This window comes from Ambystoma mexicanum, chromosome 3q, assembly GCF_040938575.1.
Source record: "Ambystoma mexicanum isolate Mex_15411 chromosome 3q, UKY_AmexF1_1, whole genome shotgun sequence".
In the NCBI taxonomy this organism is placed as follows: domain Eukaryota; kingdom Metazoa; phylum Chordata; class Amphibia; order Caudata; family Ambystomatidae; genus Ambystoma; species Ambystoma mexicanum.
In genome coordinates this window covers 1,293,103,841-1,293,125,085 of record NC_090926.1, presented here as the reverse complement: position 1 = coordinate 1,293,125,085, position 21,245 = coordinate 1,293,103,841, and the positions used below count along the sequence as shown (strand labels likewise).

The following is a 21,245-nucleotide window of genomic DNA, read 5'->3' as shown; positions in this document are numbered from 1 at the left end:
GCTCTGGCCCCCCATGCACCAATCTCAGACAGCTTTGCCCCCCCGATAAACCAATCCCACAGCTTTGCCCCCAGATGAACCAAACCAGACAGCTCTGGCCCCCAATGAACCAATACCAGACAGCTTTGCCCCCCCATGAACCAAACCCAGACAGCTCTGGCCCCCCGTGAACCAAACCCAGACAGCTCTGGCCCCCCGTGAACCAAACCCAGACAGCTCTGGCCCCCCGTGAACCAAACCCAGACAGCTCTGGCCCCCCGTGAACCAAACCAAGACAGCTCTGGCCCCCCGTGAACCAAACCCAGAGAGTTCTGGCAATCACTGAACTAAAACCAGGCAGGCTCCAGCCCTCCCTGAACCAAAACCAGGCAGGCCCCAGCCCTCCCTGAACCAAAACCAGGCAGGCTCCAGCCCTCCCTGAACCAAAGCCAGGCAGCACCGGCCCATCATGAACCAACCCCAGACAGCTCCAGCTCCGGCTCTCCATGAAACAAAACCAGACAGCTCCAGCTCCGGCTCTCCATGAAACAAACCCAGACAGCTCCAGCTCCGGCTCTCCATGAAACAAAACCAGACAGCTCCAGCCCTCCATGAAACAAAACCAGACCAGCGCAGCCATCCATGCATCAAACCCACTCAGCTGCGGCCTTCCACGAACCGAAACCCAGACAGCAGCAAACAGCACCAACCCTCCAAAACCAGAAACCAGACTGCTCCAGCCCTTGAAGAACTACACCCAACAGAGCTAAACCTTTCAGGAAAGCACCCAACCCCTCAAATATCACCATCTAGCAGCTTCAGTACTCTAAAAACCAAAACCAACTACTCCTGCCCCAACAGCAAATCGCGACAGCTTCAGCCCTTCAAGGAACAAAGCCAACACTCTCAGCCCTGCAGGAACAGCATAATAGTGATCTGGTCCTTAAAAAAAAGAGACCCAAGAGTTCTGTCCATAGAGCTTCATGGCTCTCACAAACTCAAACAAAAAGACTTGCCATCACAGGGCCTTTCAGAATCGGGCCCCGATTCAGATCCTGCAAGTCTAATCTTTCAGACATTAATCCTGGCACATCATGCACTCAGACCCACATCAAACTAAATCCCAAACCTCAGATCCTAACTCAATGAAACCACCATTATTGAAGCAAAGCCCACAAATACACATACAAGCATTTCAGACATGACCCCAATGTCCCTACCCCCTCATTTTTTGATTCTGTTCTTTAAAGTGCATATTTAGTTTACAATTGAAACCTTATACACTGCATTACTTAAATAAAAACACAGAATTACAAACAACAATTCATAAAAAGTTAGACCATTAATTATGCAACAATTTACTTACAATTCATCTTGGGTTTTGATTTTGTTTGATTTATTTATTTTTATTTAGAAAGCACAGGTCACGGGCCCAGGGGCATAGTGGCGCCTACAAGACATACACCATGCAGAACATAAAACAGATACAAATGGGCATAGAATACCCCTAAATGTACGGGCAACCTAGTGTACATTATCCACACACCGGAGGATGTCAAAAGTCTGCGCTAGTCAAGAGTTCACCCAAACATCCTAGTTTTCCGGTCCCTTTTAAACTTGGAGAAGGACTGGTATAGTCTCTAGTCTGGAGGCAACGCATTACAGATCTGGGGCCGCATAGGCAAATGATCACTGGCAGATCCCCTTAGGTTTAGACCACTGTGCGCTCAGGAGATCTACATTATTTGATCTCAGTGTCCTTCGAGCCGGCAACCAGGCAAGGAGATTAGTGAGGTTAGCTGGACTTACTCCATATAAGCATCTATGTGTGATACATAGAAGGTGGAATGTCACTCTAGTGGCTGTATGCAGCCAGTGTAGCACCCGCCTAGCTTCTGCGACATACTCATTCCTACTCGGGCCCGTAACAGCTGTAACTGCGTTATTCTGAATCACCTGGAGGTGCACAATATCTCCTTTCCCTGCGCCCTGCAGTAAGCTTGGCACTAGTAATTTCCCCTTGCGATGGAGGCACAATTTCCCGGTGTCAAAAAAGGCCTCAGCTGTGTAAGGAGTTTGAGGTAGTAGGAGCTGGACGAGACCAGGTAACTCACATGAGGCTTCATGTTGAGTTCCTGGTCAATCACCATCCCCACGTCATCACTTTCGAGCGGGAGGGTGATGACACATCCTCCTAGGACCACCTGTAGTATGAGGATAGTTTCCTTAGGGGTGCGGCTGTGCGCCCAATCATTATTTCACTACCTTTGAGGGGCGCATATCTCCCTTACAAGAAGGAGGTTTGAGATGATTCAGCAAAGTGAGCATCTCACTCTCTGAAACCGGGGTGAAGTCAAGACGGGAGTTTTTATTTTACCTAAAACGTCAGTTTATGATCATAGGCCTATTATTTCCATTAGAATCGTTCTTATTCACATGCTCATCAGCCCAAGTCCTTGAAACTGGAAGAGATCTTCATTGCCAACTTACGGATTTACCAGCTTCTTCCCTAGTAATTTTGTGCTGTGATCTTATTCCCAAACTTCATAATTTTCATGTTTGTGAATTTCAATGGAGAAGTTCCCCAAAGCAGTCAACGCTCTTTATAAAGGATAAAGTAATCTGCGAAGGACAGCCACGCTATATATTCTGCTCCCATTTTAGGGGACACCAAACTCTGCTTTAGTAAATAGTTCTGAAAATCGGAAAAATATAAGTTGAATATGAATGATGGTACCACCAGCATCCTTGTTTCAACCTTAGTGACCGTGTTGGTCCAATCTATTTGTACCTGTGTGTTTTGCGTGTTTGAGTCTATATAATTGTATTAGAAATCGTAATAATCCGAGATCAATCACCTTAGAGTCTAGTTTTCGCCACAGTCTGTCTCTAAAGAGACGGTCGAAGGCTGCAGAGTCATCTATATATATAAGCCACAAAAAGCGGTGGCTTGTTGGGTATTAGTGCTGTTTTACAGAGGAGTTTCAGTGCTAAGATGTTATGCACCAAAGAAGAACTATTTCAGAAGCCGGTCTGCTAGCTGGAGAATAGGTTCTCCTCCTCGTCCCATGTTTGTATTCTTCCTGACTGTACAGAGGCAAAGGATATTAAGAAGGACAATAAGTCGGAAGGAAGGATCCAGTCTCTGTTCCTGGGCCCTTTTGATAGATTGGGATAAGGAATGATTCTTCTCATGCCGGTGGGATTCGGCCTAAGGCGACAATTTTCTTTTTTTAACAAAGGCACTAGAAATTCATCCCACCACAACGGATTTGATTTGAAGACCATATTAGGTACCCCATCAGAGCCGGGGGCCACTGATCGTTTCATCTTTCTGATAATGTTGGCGATTTAATTTGTCATGGTAACCATGTCCTCCATATTTTCATGGGATTTTTTTCCCAAATTGTGCACATTGTGGCGTACCACCAACCCTCGTAGAAGTACTCCCCACTGCCCCAACCAACCTATGAATGAACACAACTGTTCAAATCCCTTTCAGAACCAAATCCCAATGGTCCAACACTTGGGCACTGAAACTAAACCCAACAACCCCAAACTTCTCAGACCTCAACTCAAAACACTTGTACCTAGCAGCAAAATCACACCCAGAAATTACACCCAGCCACACCACGCTCTCTGACCAGAACTTTACAGTACCACCCTTCTCAGAATTGTGCCCGACAGCACTACCAATCAGAACTGAATCCAACATCATCTGTCTCCGAATTGTATACAGCAGAACTAACCCTCTCTGAACTAAATCCAACAGCAGCACCCCTCTCAGAATTGAAACCAATATCATCCCTCTCAGAACTGAATCCAACAGCACAGTCCTTCTCAGAACTGCATCCAACAACACAATCTTTCCCAGTACTGTAGACAACAGGACCCTCTTCAAATTCCAACAGCACCAACCCTATCAGAATTGAATCCAACATCACCCCACTCAGAACCAAACAGCACCATACCTCTCTGACCAAAACCAACTGTACCATTCCTCCCAGACCCATATCCAACAGCAACATCGCTCTCAGCACTAAATCCAACAGCAGCATCGCTCTCAGCACTAAATCCAACAGCAACATCGCTCTCAGCACCAAATCCCACAGGCACCATCCCTCAGAACCAAATCAACAGTGCCATACCTCTCCCAACTAAACCCAACAGAACTAAAAATCACGAAACACACCACCGTGCAATTGGCACCAAAGTCTTACCCACTTCTTACACTTCACAGATCTTAGATGAATGAACAACACTATGTATATTCAGAAATCCATATGCCAGTGAGTGCAACAAAGCATAGTATGAGACCTGCTCCTTTGCCCCGGAGGACTCACCTGATGGCTCCTACTATACCGAGATACAGGCACACTGCCAGCGACAACATGGGTGAGTGGAAGCTGCAGTGGCAACAGGTCAGGAAACTGCTGGCTCAGCTGGAGGAAGCAGAGTCAACCACACACTGACTACTGTGTCTGACAGGTTATGAAACCCATGTGATGCACCCAACATCTCACCGCCTACTTGCACTGGGGAAGAAAGTGAGGCACCACAGTTGTGTAAGCGAGTCGCAACAGACAACAGACAACAGCGGTGCATTTCGAATGGATTGTGTCCTCCCACGTAATCCTCATCTTTGATATTAAATATCCAGCTTCAGGTGCTTGGGAATTTTTTTTTCCTGGCAGCGGGCGCGGTGTTTCAATGCAGTCGACTCGATATCCCTTGAGGGCCTCCGTCTCGAAGATGAGGTCATCAGAGGTATATAGAGCACACGCAGCTCCCGTTGGCTTCAGTTGTGTTTATCCGAGTATGCATACGCTTCGAGAAACACTGCATGCTTCTTTAGTTCTAATCGCGAAAAGGTCTCCCTTCCTCAACACCTACTACCCCGAAGACCAGGTTCAAGAAGTGTCGATAACCGATATGTGATATGATAGTTTATTTTTTTTTTTTTAAATATCTTTATTTATAGCAAGGCAGTATAGGTTACAAACAGTATCGGATGGCAGTGTAACATAGCAAAGGAAAGATTCTGGCTTTGTGTCCCTTTCCCCCCATCATTCCGGTTTTCCCGGGCCAGAGATTCAGTCCATCACCCCCACCTGGTGCGTACTCTCCTGGTCCCTCAGGGCCCAACGGGCGTTGATTGGTTTGAACGTCATTGCAGGAAATCGCTGATCATAGTCCAGCACTGGGGCCCATACATTCTGGAAGCGGTGCAGAGTCCCTGCTCTCGCTGCGGTGACCTTTTCCGCTATTAAGATGTCCCACAATTTTCCCCACCAGTGGGCTAGGCAGGGGACGTCCTGCGACTTCCAGAAACGGGCCAGAACTGTCTTGCCCGCCAAGAGGCATTGTGTGAGGAGCTTAGCCCTATTGCCGAAGCGGGGGTAGATTCCGGGGACCGGGATCCCCAGCAGAATTGTTTCAGGGTCCAGTGGGAGGGCGGAGCCGGTGATTTGTTCAATGGTTGAGAGACACCTGGTCCAGAATTGCTGGATCTTGGGGCAAGTCCACCACATGTGAAAGTAAGAGCCTGGTTGAGTGCAGCCTCTCCAACAGACGGGGTCCACTCGTGGATTCATGTGGTGGAGTCTAAGGGGGGGGGGTAATACCAACGCAGGGTGAGTTTGTATGCACATTCTTTGTTGGTGACACAGGTGGAGGAGGAGTGGGTGCGGGACCATATGTCCACCCAAGTTTGGTCATCAATCGGGTGGCCTAGGTCCGCTTCCCACTGGGCCATGGATCGAGTTTTTGCCACCAGAAAGTCCCCCGAGAAGCGTCTATATATGGCTGAAGTTCTTCCTCTAGCCGGCAGATCCGCGAGAGTTAGCTCCAGAGGAGTCGGGGGGCGAGTTGCCGCCTGGAGGGTCTGGGGGTGTGAACACCAGTGGCGGAGCTGGCAGTACGTGAATCTGTCCCTCTCTTGAAGCCGAAAAGTCTCCTTGCACTGTTCGAAGGTCCGGGGTAGGTTTTCTGAGTACATCTGCCCCAGGGTTTCAAGGCCCCCGTCTATCCAATTCTGGAAGTTGCGGGGATGAGTTCCCGGGGAGAAGTCGGGATTGTGAAAGATCGGCGAGAGGGGGCCCCGGCCCCTCGGGATTCCTTTCTGCTTTAGAGCCCAGTCCCAGGAGCTTAGGGTCTGCTTCGTTGTCAGTAGGACGTCCTTCCAACGCGCCCTGAGGGAGGGTTGGATGTGAGGGAGGAACCGGAGGGGGAGCGGAAGCTGGGCTTGCTCCAGTTCCACCCATCTGGGGCGAGCTGTGCTCGACTGCCAGGCGTGTAGGTGTGATAGTTGCGCCGCTGTCCTATAGGCCTGCAGGTCCGGGACCCCTAGGCCTCCTAGCCTGGCATTACCAATCAGGGTCTTGTGGGGGATCCTGGCCTTTTTGCCTTTCCATATGAATTTCGATATCTTCCTCTGTAAGTCGTGGAGGGTCTGGGCCGGGAAGGGCACCGATAGGGACGAGCAGGCATAGAGGAACCTAGGGAGCAAGTTCATTTTGACGGCTGTGATCCGGCCCATTAGTGAGATCTCTTGCGTGGTCCAGCGCTTCAGGTCTCCCTCCAGCTCCTTGATCAGTTTGGGAAAGTTCGCCTGATAGGTCTCCTTTGGGTTCGCTGGAATGAGAACTCCTAGGTAGGGGATCGAGTGGTCCCGCCATTCAATCGGGCATAGACCCGTTAACGCCTCTTTTTCCTTTGGGCGGAGGCCGATTCCCAGGGCCACTGATTTGGCGAAGTTAACAGTAAAGCCGGTGACCTCCCCCAATTCCTTTATTTCGGCCAGGGCGTGCTTCGCTGAGGTACTGGCTTCCGTGAGTGTCAATAGTACATCGTCCGCGTAGAGAGCGATTTTGTGGTGGGACGGGCCCACCTGAAGTCCCTTGATGGACTCATTCCGCCTGATCTTCTGGGCGAAGGGCTCCATTGTGAGGGCGAAGAGTAGGGGTGACAGCGGGCAGCCCTGCCTTGTCCCACACGTCAGAGATATCGGGGCTGAGTGGGCGCCATTGATCCTGAGGATGGTTTTGGGCTGCTTGTAGTTCGCTAGGATCATGGCTCGGGCTGTGGGGCCGAACCCAAATGCTTCCAGGGTACATTCCAGATAGGACCAATCGACTCTGTCAAAGGCTTTGGTTGCGTCTAGGGCCAATAAGGCAAGGCCTTGGGAGTTGCGGTGGGCGATGTCCACTAGGTTCAGAGTCCGCCGGATGTTGTCCCCTGCTGCTCGATGAAGAATGAAGCCTGTTTGGTCGGGGTGGATTATTTCCGGGAGGATAAGTGCCAGGCGGTTAGCCAAAATCTTCGAATACAGGTTGGCGTCGATATTTAGTAGGGCGATGGGTCTGTATGACGCCGGATCCCTCGGGTCTTTCCCCGGCTTAGGAAGGAGGATCGTCACCGACTCTTGCATTGTGGGGGTTACAGATCCCGAGACCTGGAAGGAGTTGAAAAGAGCCACCATGTGGGGGATAAGCTGGAGCTTAAATGTCTTATAGAACCTCGGGGAGAATCCGTCTGGGCCCGGGGCTCGCGATTTGAGGGCCTTGATGGCTTCGTCGACTTCTTCATCTGTTATCGGGGCTTCCAACTGCTCTCGTGTGGAGTCTGGGAGACGCGTCAAGGCTGCGTTCCGCAGGTATGCCTCCTGCTTCGTCCGATCTCGAGGGGGTGCTGTCATGACCTGGGTTAAGTGGTCCGAAGCTAGTTGTAGTTTCATCTGTTCGGAGTGATGTATCACCCCCTGTGGGTCTCGGAGCCCTATAATTGTATTGGTCCGTCTTGTTTTAGCTAGCTTGGCTACCAGCAACTTGTTGGCCTTGTTGCTTTTGGCATAGTAGAATTGTTTGGTCTTCGCCAAAAGTTGCGCAGTTTGTTCCGCATAATGGGCCTCCAGTTTCTTCCTAGCCGAACGGAGCGCTCTCTGCGTTCTGGGGGACCAGCCACTCTTTTTCTGGGCTTCCTCAGCTGCTCGCAAGTCCTCCTCCAAGGATAAACGGACGTGTTTCCGGTTTCGATGGTATGCTACGCCTTGGGCTATCAAGGATCCCCTAACTACAGCTTTCATTGCATCCCAGTTATTGGCTAGGGAGGTGTCCGCGGCTGGGTTCTCCTCAAAGAAGTTCTTGATGGTGGTAGTTATATTGTCTCTGATTGACATATCATTGAGGATTGGGTCGTAGAGCGCCCATCTGCGTGACGCCTTAGCGTGGGTGTTCTGAGTGCTTAGTTCCATTATTATCGGAGCATGGTCTGATAGAATTCGCTGGCCTATAGATACCTCATTAGCGAGGGCGAGAGTTTGGGGGGAAGATAGGAGGAGGTCAATTCTGGAATAAGTTCGGTGAACGCCCGAGAAGAAGGAGTAGGCTTTCTCGGTGGGGTGAAGCACCCGCCAGGTATCCACCACCTCTAGGGTTCTGAAGAGCCGCAGCAGACTGAGGGCCTGACCGAACTCGCCAAGAGCAGGGGGGTGGGATTTGTCCTTAGTGGGGTCTGGAACCCCATTGAAGTCCCCTCCAATTATTGTCTGGCCTTCCGCAAAGCTTGAGAGGGAGGAGCCCAGAGAGTCATAGAAAGTTGCCTGTCCCGAGTTGGGTGCATATGCCGATACCAAGGTGTAGAGGTCCCCCAGTAGGAGGCACTTGATGGCCACGAAGCGGCCCTCCGGGCACATCATGGAGTCTAAGATCTGGGGGCGCAGGTCTTTCCGGAACATAATTGCTGTGCCCCCCTTTTTAGAGTTCCCCGAGGCGAAGAACTGGCGTGGGTACATGCTAGATCGGAGACGACCAAAGTCTGCCGGGAGGAGATGAGTCTCTTGAAGGAACACCACCCCGGCCTCCTCATCTTGTAGCTTCTGGAGAATCGATTTGCGCTTGGGGGGAGAGTTGAGTCCGTTAACATTCCAGGAGAGGCATCTCAGCGTCTGGTGTTCCGGGATCGGGGAGCTAGAGGTTCCATGCTTGGGGGATGGAGGGGGGACTCCAGGTTGTCCATTAGCTGCCATCTTGAAGAGGGTGTAGAGGCGATCTGTACCGCACTTGCAATTTTAACAGAGGCCCCCAACGGGAGGCCAACTTCTTAACTGGAGGGGTGGGAAACCTTGTGGGTGTAACCCCACCCCAGGCCAACAGGGCCAATTGTATCTGAAAAGGTAACATATGCATCCAAGGACTCTAAGATGGAGCGGACCTTGGAGGGGGGCATAGGCCGTGAAGGAAGCCCGCCGCACCGGGCGAGTGTAGGACTGTGTTGGGCCGGAGTTACTGCTTCTGAGTTTAGCTGAGGAGCGGAGGACATCTAGGGCCGCTCGGGCTCCGGCTATCTTTTCCTGTTTCGGGAGGCCCTGGACCATGGGGGACGCCTGGGTTGGGGAGGAAGGGCTGACGTAGGGCTCCCTGAGGCCTCCAGGTCTGGGGAGGTAGTTCCTTCAGGGGAGGAGGATATCTGCATGATTTTAGCGGCATCTTCTAAATGGGATATTCTCCGGAGGGAGCCATTATAAGAAAATTGCAATGCTGTGGGGAAGAGCCATCTGTATTTGACTTGACGCTCTTGGAGGAAGAGGGCTAAAGGTTGGAGAGCCCTTCTTTTCTGTAGGGTTGAGAGGGAGAGATCCTGATAAATTTGAAGAGCGTGACCTTGAAAGGAGAGTTCATCTCCGGACCGACTGATAGCGGAGATAGCTTCTTTTGTGGAGAAATAGTGAACTCTCGTAATGACATCCGGGGACCGGTCGGAGTCTACTCCCCGACGCGGACGCAGTCTGTGAGTCCGATCCAGCAGCAGTTGGGATTTGTCTAGTTGTGGGAGGAGGGTTTGGAAGAGGTCTCCTATGTAGTCTGCAAGATTTTGGTCGGGGACTGAGGGCGGAACTCCCCGAATTCGGAGGTTATTCCGACGGGCTCTGTTTTCCAAGTCCTCTTGTTTGTATTCGAGGATTTCGCATCTGTCTTGGAGGGCTCTTACTGTTTGCTGGATATCTCCCATGGCAGATGTTTGGTCTTGGGAGCGGTCCTCGATCTCACTCAGCCTCTGCTCCACTTCGGTCACCCTGTGGTCCGTTTGTTCCAGTTTGGTGGTGAGTTCCGACATGCAGGACCGAAACTCGGCTTTGATGTCCGCCATAAACGCCAGTAGATCACCTCTGGTAGCTGGGGTGTCACCCTCCTCCTGGGAGATCGTTGGGGTGAGATTAACTGAGTCCGGTTTCTTTCCCTTATCAGGAGCGGTGAGCATGGTAGCAATGTCCACGTTTTTAGTAGCTTTCGACTGTCTAGACATGTTGGCGAATCGTGGGTGGGGAGATGGTTTGGAAGGCGCACCCTGTAGACGGGCGTCAGGGCTCCTGATTGAGGAGAGGGAATGCTGGTTCCAAGCTTGGCCGGTGCACCGTGGCTTCAAATAGGGGGGTGAGCTCTCCAGATCTTGGTGGTTGGCAAATGTGTGGGGCGTAGGTCCCGGTGGGTAGCTAGATTGATGTGCGCCCACTTGGGACTGGGCCAGAGAGAAAGAGCGGGTGATACAGTGGGCCGGGGCGCCCCAGGAAATACGCAGTCACGCCGCTTCTGAGGCTGAAGGGGGCTACCCCTCTGGAGTCAGGGGTAGCCCGGGATGGAGGTGCGGCCAGGCCCGGGGGTTAGCCTAGCCGCGTCGGGGGGCGTCAGTGAGGGCCTTGGGCCGGGGCTCCAGGTGGGTGGCGTTGGTACGTGGTGCGTAGGTTAGGCCCTCCTCGGGGCTTGCAGCTGTGGGTCCCTCAGCGTGGGCCGGCTAGGACCACTCCTCCTCTGTGGATCCAGGCTTGGAACCCCTGTTGGGGATGATAGTGGGAGGGGACCTCCAGGTCCCGGGCCTGGGCGGAGGCCCCAGATGTTGATATGGGCCGGGGCGCCCCAGGAATGCGGCGTATGGGGTCCGGATCTCCGGGTATTGGGCAGCGAGGAGTGGAGGCAGGAGCCCGCCGGAGGGCGGAGGGGGGGGCGGTGATGGTGCGGCCCCCACCTCAGGCGCCGTGGCAGGTCCGGAGGGCTTCTCTCGTGTGGCCTCAGAGGGATGGGAGGCCAGCCCCCCACCCGGGTCCTCACCCCCAGCAGCCCCTACCTGATAGGCACCGTCCGTGCCGTTCTTCGTCAGGTGGCCGCGAGCAGGCCTGGGCCGGTAGCGCGGGAAGCGGGGGCCGCCCGCGGGTGGCACAGCTGCGCAAAGGTCGCTTCGGGGAGGCCACCGGAGGGAAAGTCCGGGGGGCTGATGTCGTTTCGCCGCGCCCCGGGCACTCGAGGAGCCGAGCCGCGTCTGGATGCGGCTTCAAGAAGCTCTCTCCGCCCTCCTGGGCCGGGAGATGAGCTCGGCCGCCATCTTGGAAGTTCGTCGCTGAAGACGGCTCGGGGAACTGGGGCGGATAACTTCGTCCCCGCTGGGCGTCATGGTCCCCGCTTCAGCCTGCATGAGCCCCAGGTCCTCCGACGTCCATAGGATCAGCTGGGCTCCGGTATCGAGGCGTAGAGCCGCATTAGGGGCCCAGAAGCGGCGGGCTTCGCACGGCGGGCCTCAGGGGAGCAGCCACATCGTTGGCGCTCCAAGCCACGCCCCCGATAGTTTATTTTTTATCGCGCTCATACAAAAGTTTTCAGAGCGCGACAAGGGAGGGGAACAGGGGAGAACAAAACAACGATCTTACAAGGCCCAGTGACATTGAGAAAGTGCAAGTGCATGGGAGAGGGAAAGGGGAAAAGTGCATGAAAGTGGGAGAAGTGGAAAGTGCAGAGCAGAGGAGAACAGATAAATATTAATAAATACAAATATATTATAAAGGCAATAAACAGTGGTAGTGCAGCCAGCAAGTGGCAAGTGCTGTGTTTAAGGCAGCAGACTGGGTATGTCTGATAAGTGCAGAAACAAAAGAAAAGGGTTCTGGGGGCTGTACAGATACAGACCCCAGTGCAGGAGGTGCCAGCGACAGTGCAGAAGGATGGCAGGGTGAGCAGGTACCTGGGCACAGGCCAGGTGCACAGTGCCAAGAGAGAAACATATCAGTAGGGGAGAGGATGGGAAAAGGCAGAAGCAAAGAGGAAGGTCTTGAGGTGCTTCTGAAAGCAGAGATGGTTTTCCTCAAGTTTCAGAGTGGCAGGGAGGCTGTTCTAAAGGGAGGACCCAGCCAAAGAAAGAGATAGACCCAGCTTGTTTTTTTTTTAAACGACGGACCCTGAGGGAGTTAGAAGTAGAGGAGCGAAGAGCATGAGAGGGGAGGTATTTGCGGAGCGATAGTTGAAGGTATTTTGGACCCAGGCCACAGAAAGCCTTGTGGACAATGCAGAGGGTTTTGAATTTAATCCTTGCATCCACTGGGAGCCAATGAAGGGATTTCAGAGCTGGAGAGACACAATCCCAGGGCTTGAGGCCAAGGACAAGTCTTGCAGTCCTGTTCTGGATTAGTTGTAGAGGGCGGAGAGTAGAGGCAGGTAGATTTAGAAAGAGGCTGTTACAATAGTCCAACCTGAAGAGAACCAGAGCTTGGGAGACCATGAGCTTCTGGGGCAAGGAGAGGAAAGGCAGAGCACCTTGGAGGAAGTGCGATAGGAAGTTTGACTTTATAGAAACCTCTGAGATGTGGGCAGAGAAGGAATATGTGGGGTCAAAGATGACCCAAAGGTTCTTAGCCTCACGGGTATGGGTAGGAGGAGGGCCAAGGGAGGCCGGCCAGAGAGCGAGGGGAAAGGAGTAGAGCCATGGCAACTAGCACCGTAATGCACAGATTTGCGCGGTTGAGGAAGTCTGGATTTGCGCTGGATGAGCAGTCCAGACTCCTTAACATGTCTTTTGACGAAACTCCCCTTTTTGGCAACAAGGCTGACGAAAGCCTTGAGAAGTTGCAGATCTCGAAGGCGGCAGCCAAATCATTAGGCAGCCTCAGCACGTTCGCCCCCGAGGACAACATTGGAGGGGTAGATCTTTTCACTACTACTCAGTTGGAAGAGCAAGAGGAATGGCTGGTCAAAGGGGCCAAAGAAGATTCCCTCATGGTGAACGAGGGAGAGGTGCAAAGCCCGCTCGAGCAGGGGCACCTTTACCAACAGCCATTGCTTCAGCCTCCTGAAAACCTGAGGTCTTGAGTCACAAAACACCAGTGGGAGGCAGACTGTCTCAGCATCTGAAAGAATGGCAAGACATTATTTGGGATGCTTGGGCATTGGAAACCATAGCCCAAGGTTACTGCTGCCCCTTCATTCAGAGACATCAGTACCATCCACCGGAGAGCCACTCTGTGAGGGTTCCAGATCCGCTCCCTTTGCAGGAGATTTTGACCCTGCTAGAGAAAGGTGCTATAGAACCAGTGCCTGTAGCAGAGAGAAACAAGGGATGGTACTCTCCATATTTTTTATACCCAAGAAAGATGGAGGACTGAGACCCATCTTGGACTTGAGATACTTGAACAAGTTCCACAGGAAGGACAAATTCAAGACGGTCACACTTTTTTGAGATCCTTCAGGCCCTCCAACACCAGGATTGGATGGGGTCATTGGACCTTCAGGATGTTTACTTTCATGTGCCAATCCATCTCAAGCACAGAAAGTACCGGAGGTTCGCCGTTGGCGGTTCTCGTCATCAGTTTCGAGTTTTTGGGCTGACCTCTGCCCAAGCATTTTCAGCAAGCTGATGGAGGTGGTGGCAGCGAGTCTCAGGAGAGGCGGGATTCCCGTCTACCCCTATCTGGACGATTGGCTGATCAGGTCACGTTCTCCCGAACGTTCTGGATCATCTCAAAGTCACCTGCCACTCTCTTCACATACTGGGCTTCTCCCTCAATTACAAGAAGTCCCATATGACACCTTCTCAAAAGCTCCAGTTCTTCGGGGCTGTACCGGATACATCCTTGGGAAAGAACTCACCACCCGAGGTGAGGGATTGAGACATTCTGCAGATGGTCTCCAAATTTTAGATTGCCCAGCGTCTCTCGGCCTTTGATTTTGTTGAAACGGTTTGTTTTCATGGTAGACACAGGTGCAACAAAATCATGCATTAGGGAGGGGCATTTCTCCTCGTCGGGTGAGGTAATGGACACGCAAGGGTTCTCTGGGGCAATAAAATTGGTTCCATTCACAAAAGAACTGTCCATCAAGGTACGTAATGTGGAGATACGAGCATCACTGTTCTCAACTGCGTCCCCTGTAAATCTGCTGGGAAAGGGATGTGTTAAGCAAACTGAACATGACAATCTCATTTACGGAGGAAGGGATAGGGTATTCCACTCCAGGTATATGCTACGTGAGGGCTATGCTCATTATGCACACATTGGGGAACAAGGGAATAACTAGGAGTACCTGTGCATCCAGACTAATTTATGTACGGGGCCACAGTATTATTCAATGCAGTACCAGGGGTAGCAAAACGATCACGGAGAGTACCATTACAATTCTTGTTCAGACCAGCTGAGCCCCAAGAGCATGTGGCGGGGACTACATTCACACTTGACTTGAAGGGGGTTTATGGCATCAAAAGACAAGACTGTGTTAATAGGGACAGATGCAGAGGGAGGCGAGTGGCACACTGTTTTGTGAATTGGTCCAGCCAAGCCATTGAAGGAGGTGTTGGACGGTCAACTGTTTAAAGACATGGACAATGATGGAGAGATAATATTGGCAGTATGTGTCCCATATGAAGTAATGATTCAGTATGGGAATGTCCCGTGGCCCAAGATGCTAGCAGGAAATGTCCCACAGTGTGCCCAAGGTGATTTAGCCTGACAGTGTGTGGACAAGCAATCCCCATGACATAGGACTCTTACGGCGTGTAGCACCAGTACACATTACCCTTAAAACAGGTGCCGTATTGCCCAGAGTAAGACAGTATCCATTGTCCAGAGAGGCAGATGAGGGAATACATGACACCATCACAGCTTTGTTGCATCATGGCATTATAGTACCATCAAACTCCCCCTGCAACAAGGCGATATCCCCTGTCAAGAAAGCAAAGAAGTGCAGTTGGAGGTTGATTCAGTATTTGCGCACCCTAAACAGCACATTGTAGGATGAGTTCCCTGTTGTTCCAAACCCAGCAACAATACCAACCCCAGCAACGATACTATGTAAAATACCCACTGCAGCAACTCATTTCACTGTATTGTTGTCAAGAAAGCATTCTACTCTATGCCGTTACATCCCAATTCCCAAAACCTTACCGCATTTACGTATCACGGGTAGCGATTCCAGTATACAAGGCGCCCACATTCACACTTGACTTGAAAGGGGTTTATGGCATCAAAAGACAAGACTGTGTTAATAGGGACAGATGCAGAGGGAGGCGAGTGGCACACTGTTTTGTGAATTGGTCCAGCCAAGCCATTGAAGGAGGTGTTGGACGGTCAACTGTTTAAAGACATGGACAATGATGGAGAGATAATATTGGCAGTATGTGTCCCATATGAAGTAATGATTCAGTATGGGAATGTCCCGTGGCCCAAGATGCTAGCAGGAAATGTCCCACAGTGTGCCCAAGGTGATTTAGCCTGACAGTGTGTGGACAAGCAATCCCCATGACATAGGACTCTTACGGCGTGTAGCACCAGTACACATTACCCTTAAAACAGGTGCCGTATTGCCCAGAGTAAGACAGTATCCATTGTCCAGAGAGGCAGATGAGGGAATACATGACACCATCACAGCTTTGTTGCATCATGGCATTATAGTACCATCAAACTCCCCCTGCAACAAGGCGATATCCCCTGTCAAGAAAGCAAAGAAGTGCAGTTGGAGGTTGATTCAGTATTTGCGCACCCTAAACAGCACATTGTAGGACGAGTTCCCTGTTGTTCCAAACCCAGCAACAATACCAACCCCAGCAACGATACTATGTAAAATACCCACTGCAGCAACTCATTTCACTGTATTGTTGTCAAGAAAGCATTCTACTCTATGCCGTTACATCCCAATTCCCAAAACCTTACCGCATTTACGTATCACGGGTAGCGATTCCAGTATACAAGGCGCCCACAGGGGTACTGCGAGTCCCCCAGTATCTTCAATAGGTTACTCCTCAAAGATCTAGGTAGGAATTCCAAGATGGCCGCGGACTAGAACAGATGCGTTCCTCCGAGCTCCGTCCGAGCGGAAAAACGAACAGTCTCAGAAGCAGCCCCAACAAACCGTGGAAAGCAACCGCCCCAGCAGCCAGCACAACCGCGCAGACCATGAAGCCTTGCTGAGAGCAATCCCGACGTTAATCGGACAGGGGAAAGGCAGCGGCGAGCCCCGTATCACAAGGCGCAGCAGAAGGTGCAGCGGAGCCCCAGCCCCGGCGGAGAAGAGTGAGGTGACCAGCTCGGGGCACACAGGGGGACCAGGAGGAGAGACGGGACACCACCCTCCCCCCCCAGCTAGTGTAACAAAGCCCATCCCAAACCAATCGGACAGTGGTGGAGATCCGGCGCCGCTCCCCCAGCAGACAGAACAGCCGGGACCGCCTGCACACTACGGTGGCCCTTATATCACAGAGCAGAGCGTGGCCCCAGAGACCGCAGCACAATGAAGGCGGGGACCGGGGGCGAGAGCTGCCCCGAGCTGAATCAGGAGGGAATCTGCGGTGGCGTGAGCCCTCCGCATCCAGCCAACCGAATTACCAGCATAAACTCTGCAGGAAGAATCGCGGATGCCCAGGTGGGAGCGGAGGGGGCCCGGATCAGAAGTAAGTGCACACAACAGCCGCAGCACGAAGGCCCCAGGGGTTGTTAGTGCAGATATGCAGCGAGCTGGAGATCAAATCTGAGCCCTCATAAATACCCAGTGCCCGGGTAGGAACAGTGAAGACACCAGTTGTAGGCACACCGGTGAGGCATGATTGCCAGCCTCAGAACTTAGCAGCCCAGAAGGGAGCACGCAAAAGTGGGAACCGGTGTGTGGAGAAGTAACAGGGAACACGCTCCAGCGGTGGGAACATTAAACGGTGCCCCCCAAGCCCATACCACACAATAACCTACAGCTTCTCCACATATCAGCAGGTACCTCACAACACCCGGCGGCCTCCAGGCACCAAGCGCAAAGAGCAATCCCGGGGACACGGAAGCCCAAATAGTTCAGCAGCAGCAGTAGCAGTCGGCACGCAGGAGCCCTCCGGAGAAACACGCCCGAACTGGCAGGACAGCCTTGCGGCGGAGGAGGCAGGACTATAGGAAGTTAGTGAAGGGCCACCTGAAAAGGCCCTTCACCAGCCAACGAGAACCCGCATTAGGGCGCACGGAAAGAGGGCCTAGCCCACAGCAAGTGATTCACCCAGCAAACACCCCAGTACCATATACCACTGACAAAACTGGGGTAGTGTGAGCCCAAAAGACACAGCAGAACCATAGTGGGGTGCTCAAGGGGGTCTACCCAGGAATCAGTCAATCGAGCCCTCCGAGAGGTGCCATAAACCCGGGGCCCACCAGAGAGTACCCAACAATCAACGGAACACAATAGCCCCACCGGACTGGAGAACCCGCCACACAGGGCCCCCACAACGCCTGGGTCAAGATAATCAAATCGGCAGAACCACAATCTCGGTAGAGGCTGCACGGCCAAGCCCCCCCATTTGGGCCAGATACAGATGCCAAGAACCAAGTCTAAAGACGCCCCGTATAAAGCCCAAAACACACAGCTGGAACACTGTTGGAGGCGGTAGCGGACAAAGAACCCACATGGCCACATATCAACCGAAGAGCGCGACACCCAGCATTCTGAGGAAGCACCCACGAAGATGGCTCTGAATAAAGAGGATCTCAAAGAATGCCTTCAGGGAATGGAGAACCGGATGATGGAGTCCCTCCAAGACCAACTAGGGAAAATAAGGGATGAACTTCGCTCCTCCATTCAGGAGGTAAAAAAGGACATCACAGACCTAGCTGAAAGAGTAGACACAGCGGAAGCGGGGCTCTCGGAAATCACCGAAGACTCAAAACAGTCTAGCGCATTACTGGAACAGATTGCCAGAGCAACGCACAATTTGGAACTCCAGGCAGAGGATCTGGAAAACAGATCCGTCTACCCTACACAAGAGAAGATTAATGGCTCTGGTAACAAAGGCTTTAAGAACCAAAAGGAATTACCTACAGATGGGCACACCCCTTCGGACTGCAGTTCACCTGGGAGGGCAAATAGCAGCGCATCACCACCTGCGAGGAGGGCATGTCACTCCTGCGCCTGGAGGAAGAGGAACTGCACCCGGACGCAAATCCCACACACAGCTTAGGAAGTGGGAACTCCAGACAGTGGGAATGGTCAGCTGCCCCAACTAAGAGGCGTGGCGCGAAGGGCAAAGGGAGAAGCCATCAACCAAAATGACCACGTCCCCCTGGAGGGGACAACCAGAAAAGCTGAGAGCGACCCTGGAACAAAGGAAAGAGCAAAAGCGACGCATGTCAAAGGACATTATCCTCGAACGGAGTGAAGAGACAAACCATCTTGGAACCAATGAAGGACGGACACAAGTCCTGGCGGCACATACATTGGAGGTAAGGTGATACCCACCGCCCAAGAAGGGGCGCAGAGGAAGTTCCAAGGAAATTTGATCTGAAGGGTACTGGGTGGAAGAGGGGAAGGCACTGGGAGGGGGACAAGGAGATTCATAAAGTTCAGCAAGTTGGGGGGATGGCACGGATCAGTAAAGGCAAGGAAGAAAGGATGAAACGACCGAAGGAAGCACACTGGAAGACAAAGGAACACAAACACAAAATAAATGGCTGATCTGAACTTGGTTTTGCTCAATGTACAAGGCCTAAATTTGCCAGTCAAACGCAGCTCCATCCTGACGAGACTCAGACTTGCAGACCTCAATCGCCTTTTTACAAGAAAAACATCTCCTCCCTGAGGACGAAGGAAGACTGAAACAGAGCGTTCCCCCGACAATACTTGGCCTCGGGTGGGAGAAAGACCAAAGGAGTAGCCATACTGATTGGAGCCAATTTAATATTTAAAAAGCAGGCAATATACAGGGACTCGGAAGGGAGGTACTTAATACTAAAGGGGATTATACAGGAACAACTATACACACTAATTGCAATCTATGCCTTGAATGAGAAACGGGACTTATTTCTGAGGGATATGCTAAAAACTCTGGGGGGCTGGTGTGAGGGCCAGATAATAATCGGGGACGACTTGAACTGTGTCATGGACCCCGCACTGGACAAAACTCTCCCACCCACAGCAGCAGATGCAAGAAACAAGCAGGCGTTGGGCAAACTCTTTAGAGACCTTGGGGTGATAGAGACATGGAGGTTCTTTCACAGTCAACAGAGAATTCACCCACTATTCTGCGGTCCATAGGGGGTACTCCAGAATCGACATGGTGCTGGTCTCTTCCGCCCTGATCCAGTGTATTAGCAAAGTTGAAATAGAGGTCCAATATGTGTCTGACCACGCCCCAGTACTGGTTCAAATGGAAATGGCCCGAACCATCTACAAAAACCGTAGACCCTGGAGACTTAAAAAGATGATCCTGAAGGACCTGGCCCTCAGAGCAAATATAGAAGAGTCGATTCAGAATTACTTCCAAGAAAACGATAATGGGGAGACAAACTGGGGGGTAATTTGGGATGCCGGGAAGGCAATGATCCGGGGTGAACTTATCTCACAAACGACAGCGTACTTGAGGGAAAGATAACTCATTAAAAAGAAGCTGGAAGCAGCACTAAATGAAGCAGAAACCCAACATAAAGCTAGGCAATCCCAAAAAACACTCAGAGCGGTCTGGAGAGCAAGAGCCCCGTTAGAAGCACACGTGACAGAACGTACAGCACAAGCACTGTAACACCAAACAGTCATACTACGCACAGGGTAGTAAAGCAAACAGGTTCCTAGCGGCCAAACTCCGCAAACAAAACTCCCGTAATTACATAGTCCAACTAAAAGAGGAAAAAGGGGGCTATGCGCAACAGAGAAAGGGAAACTCGAGATAATGGAAAGATTCCACCAGGGACTGCTAGAAAGCGAACATTTAAATCACCAAACAGAGAGAGTATCTCTCGAGGATCGCCGTCCCCCAGATCACAAAGGAAGATAACGAAGCTCTGCAAGCCCCCATATCTGCACAAGAAATTAGTGATGCTATAACAGCAATGCCCCCCAATAAAGCCCCAGGCCCGGACGGCCTCAGAGGCGGTTATTACAAAACATTCCGCAACCAACTGTTAGGCCCTCTAACAAAAATGTTCAATCATATAAGAGACAGCGGCTCAGTCACACCAGACATGGGAGACTCCACCACTATTCTAATACTCAAACCGGGTAAAGATCCCACGGACTGCACCAGTTATCGGCCGATTTCCCTACTCAACACCGACACCAAGCTCTATGCCAAGGTCCTTCCCAAAATAATCCACTCCGACCAGCTGGGTTCATAAAAGGAAGACATACCCAAGACAATATTAGACGAGCAGTGGACATAATAGATCTGGGAAGCAGGACAGGACAAAGTTTCTCCATAGCTGCCCTAGATGCCAGGAGCATTTGACAGTCTGGACTGGAAATATCTGGAACTGGTGCTGCAGAAATTCGGATGCGACCCCAATTTTGGCAGAATGGTTTTAGCAAACTTCCGCCTCCCAAGCACGACATGTATGGTTAATGGGAACCCCACGTCAAAAATCAGAATATGCAGAGGGACAAGACAGGGATGCCCACTTCGCCCCTAATCTTCGCCATGGCTATGGAGCCCATAGCAGAAACGATACGGCAAGATCCCGCCATACAAGGGGTTAAATGCGAGGGGACCACACATAAGATAGCACTATACGCAGATGACATAATGTTGTTCCTCGGGGACCCCAAGAATACACTCGCAAGAGCACTCAATACCCTACAAGAATTTGCGCAGATATCAGGATTCACCATAAACTTCACTAAATCCAAGGCCCTGAATATCACATAGAGGGAAGAGGTGGCTGAAGCCCTGGGGTTAAGATACCTGCTAACATGGGAAAGGGAATCAATAAAATACCTGGGGATCCAACAAACAAAGGGTCATAAAAACTTCTTCGGGGCAAACATAACCTCATTGCTGAAACAACGGAGGGAAGACCTACATAGGTTGGACACCCAGGAACTATCCTGGTTCGCTCGCATTGCGGGTCTCAAAATAACCCTGTTACCACGCCTGCTATATACCGTAAGCTCATTCCCAATAGAGGTCCCCCCAAAAATAATCAAAGCACTACAAGGTGACCTGGGTACCTTCATATGTCACAAAGGGAAAGCTAGAATACAACGAAGAATTCTGACTAGGCC

The 21,245-nt window shown here is 51.6% G+C and overlaps 1 protein-coding gene across 5 annotated transcripts in view; it reads right to left on the bottom strand.

Moving 5' to 3' along the window:
* The window catches only part of IL27RA (interleukin 27 receptor subunit alpha), a 420,655-nt gene that overhangs the window by 285,740 nt on the left and 113,670 nt on the right, over positions 1-21,245 (bottom strand). The window lies entirely within an intron of this gene.